Consider the following 3773-nt stretch of genomic DNA (forward strand, 5'->3'; position numbering starts at 1 on the left):
AAATTTTTACTTTTCCTCTTCATGCAGACATTGTCTGTTGGCAAAATATGATTTCAGGGAAATGTTCTTTTTGCATCACAGGAAGGCTTAAGAAGCTTGCGAGAATGATAAAACACTTTTTCTTTGGTCACTTGTGAGTCTATGGAGGTACCTGCTGAAGCATGAGTTGAAGGTAAGCTCAAACCGGATGAACAAGGTGGTTCTTTGTGCAGCCTCCTCTTCCTGTGGGGTCTTGTGAATACACTCTCACCATTGTATTTGATTTTTTTCTTCAATGAAATATGTCTGTGGAAAGCTGCTAAATAGTGCCAGACCCTTTTCTCCTTGGGATGGGTATAAGACCAGGGCAGATGCTACAGACACTTCTCTGAAGTGCTCTTCCAGCTTCCAGCACTGTGCAATTTGGGGATTTCACAGGCCAGCAGCAGCCTTTTTGTGTTGAACAGCTTTTTCCAGAGGGAGCCAAGCAATGTGTTATTTTGTCCTTCCTGTGAGTGGCAGTAGCCATGAGATCTTTGGGTGCTCTGGGTCCCAAAGGTGGCCCTGACTGGCATGGCCGTGGAGCTCACCTAGCTGGACCATTGGTCAGGTGCCACCTGGCCACTGCTATCCATCTCCAGTGCAACCACAGCCTAAGAATGGGGAAAAAATTATGGTTTAGATACGAGCGAAGGTTTACGTCACTGCTACCTTGGGCTTTTATGTTTCAACTAGTTGTGTGAGCAGTGGTGCTTGAGTTAAATGTCTGCATAGCAGCTTGTGGTGGCATTGACATGAAATCCCTTACGCCGGAGCATCCACAAAGATTCTCCAGCGTAAGGGATTTCATGTCCTTGTGAGCATATTTCAGGGCATCAGAGACTGCGTCCTCCAGTTTAGAGGTACCCAAATGTCCTCTCTCACTTGATTTCTGATGGTCTGCACCAGTTTTTGTGATGACTGCATGCATTTCTCTCTGGATAGTGTGAACTCAAAATTTGGCAGTTTTGTCATCATATATATCACCTGTATTGGGTGTATGTGGTGTGTGAGGCTTGTGATGGGTCAAGGAAAGGCTTGGATGGTATTGACCAGCAGTTTTAGTTGATGACCAAATCCATGGTGTGGGTGGGGTTTTTTTTGTGTACCTCAGGTCAAGGATGAATTAATTTTGATGTTAAAAGCTCGGGCATAGCTGCAGTGGGCCATTCACAGCTTTCTGAAGACAGTCATTGAAGCATGTGACTGTGGAGGTACTTAGTGGTTCACTAATTACATTACTCCAGCTTCCTTGGGCCATCTGTGGTTAATGTGCTGCTGGCTCTGTAGATGGCATTAAGGTCTGATGGCTGTAGATGTTGCTTGCTCAGTTCTTCCATAGCAATGCTCAGAAAAAGAGCTGGGCTTCAGCTGTCTGCCTGGCCCCTACAAACAGACATCCTTCGACAGGGAGGTGTGGGACAAGTCTCCAAACATAGGGTGCTCCAAGCTTGTAGGAAGGAAGAAGCTGGGTATGAAAAAAATTTGCAAAATGCCTACGACTTGTTAAGACTTCAGACAAAGATCAGTGGTTTACTGAGGAAACTCAGTATCTGTTCTGTATTTGTCTACTGGCAGACAGTCACTCTGTCTTGTATGCAGGTGTTCCTGGCCCCTGCCAGCTGTGGAAAAGTGGAGGGACTGAAGGACAGGGAACAAAATCCAGCAAAGAAACATGGGAAAGCTGCTATGGGAACCCTCTGGTAAAAATGGCCCTGAGCAAGTGCAATTAGTGGCAGCTGGGGTACGTGTATGTGGTAGGTGAGCTTCTTGGAAGTTCTGGATGTATAATATATAAATAAGGTCTTCTGAAATGACAAAAACATCTCTTGCTGTACCTTGGTTTCTGTCTGTGTTAAATTAGAAAACGCACTCTGTTTTTAACAAAGCAGACCTTGTTAAAACAAAAGCTGTGAGTATGGGCACCCTTGACTTAAAGCAGAAAAACCTACATATTTGATGTTTGGATGCAGTTGTGAAGCCAAATACTTGACTTAACTGAAGGATCCCACACGTCATCCCCTTCCCTCACCTTTTCTCCCTGTTGTGGGGTGGGATCTGCCCTGATGTCCTCCACCTATGGCCTTGTCCAGGGGGTGAAAGAGGCTAGGGGACAGTGAGGAGGCATCTGGAGAATGTGACAAAACGATGGGGGGTGAAAAAGTGCTTGTAGGTTTGGCCAACAGACAGTAGGTTTCCTTGTTGTTTTTTTTTCTTTCTTTTTTTTTTTTCCTCTTAACTAAGAGTACCAAAAGGCACTCCCCCCTCCTTTCCCTTCCTGGAAAAGAATTAAAAACAGCCCTCAGAAGGGACCCCCCAGGGTATGATAGATAAGCTGTCTGCATTTTTGTAGCGAGGAGAGGTCTTCTTCCCTTAGCCCATACCCCACACAGGCGCTTATCCTGCATCTGAGCCCTGGTGCTCTCTGGTTTTACTGACACTTCTAAAGAGAACTAAACTGTTGGTCAAGTCCCACAAGCCTCCTCGGGCAGATGGACATGACTGTGGCTGCTGCAAGTGGGGTCCCAAAGTGCTGGAGGGCTTCTCCTGTCTTCGCTGGTTTTGCACAGGTCTGTGTAGGGCAGGTGTGTCAGGACAAGCACAGACCGCTGCTGGAAGGAAGAGCAAGTCCTCTGCAAGTGCTCTTCCTCTTGCTGGACACCTGAAACACCAGCTAGGTGAGCTTGTGTGCTTGATTACTTGTTGCTGAGCTTCTGTGGCTGTTTCTGGCCCTGGCCCCTGTAGTTTATTTTCTCAATGTGGCCTTCTGTTTGTGTGGAGCTCAGACATGAAATACGGGCTTGCTGGGATAATATTTACTCTCTCTTTGCCTAGGATTGTTCCATTCAAATGGAGTAGTCTTACAAGTTTAATGACTTTTTTTGTAAGCCCTTTGCCTGTTGCCTCCTTTTATCCCGCAGTGGGAGCAGGAGAGGCAGTAGCAGCAAAGATGACTGAATCCTCTGCTCAAAACCAAAACTTTCAGCGTGGTGTGGCTGTAGAAGGAAATTCATAATTTTTCTGCAGACTACCAGAATCATCTTGAAATATGGGAGGAGAGGAAGAAAAATTAAGCTTCAGTTTGCTCTGTTCCCCACCTTGTCCTGGAATTGTGGGAGGTTGTCCTTGGGCTTGGGTCTTGCCTGACCTGTTTGCTCCATCCTGGGGTGGGAGGAAAAAAAAAAAAAAAAGGGTATCGATGAAACTCTGTACCAGAAACAGAAAAGACCGTTTTTCCAGAACAATTTGAGCTGTGCCCTGTTGGCATGCTTAAGGGTTGGCAGCAGTAGTGAGAGCAGTTTTGCTGCTGGTGGAGAGAGCCCTCAGGATCCACGCCAGCTGAAACCCTAACCGAGGTCTGTGGAGGAGGTGGGGACACCCTAATGGGAGTCATCATGTGGCAAGATTTGGAATGGCAGCACATGAAATGCCTCAGGAGAATTGCCTGCTGCAGATGCTTGAGGTCTCTGGAGTCAGTGAACAACTGAATCTCAGTCTGCTGGGAGGTAACTTATTCCTTCTTTTGATGGACAGGAGAGGGAAGAGCTCATGCATGGTGTCTCTTGGCAGGTGCTAGAGGGAGTGAGCAGCAGTGTAATGCAAGCATCTCGGGCTGGGGATCCTGCTCAGCGACTTGCACAGCCCAAGGGCCATGGTCCGTGACAGCCAGCAAAAGCAGCAGCCCCGGGGGGGCTCCCGAGGCTTCTGTTTGACGCCAGGGAGCTGTGGCCAGCAGTGGGAAGCAGGCTACCCAT

Source organism: Haliaeetus leucocephalus, unplaced genomic scaffold (assembly GCF_000737465.1).
Source record: "Haliaeetus leucocephalus isolate CR32 unplaced genomic scaffold, Haliaeetus_leucocephalus-4.0 Scaffold93, whole genome shotgun sequence".
In the NCBI taxonomy this organism is placed as follows: Eukaryota; Metazoa; Chordata; class Aves; order Accipitriformes; family Accipitridae; genus Haliaeetus; species Haliaeetus leucocephalus.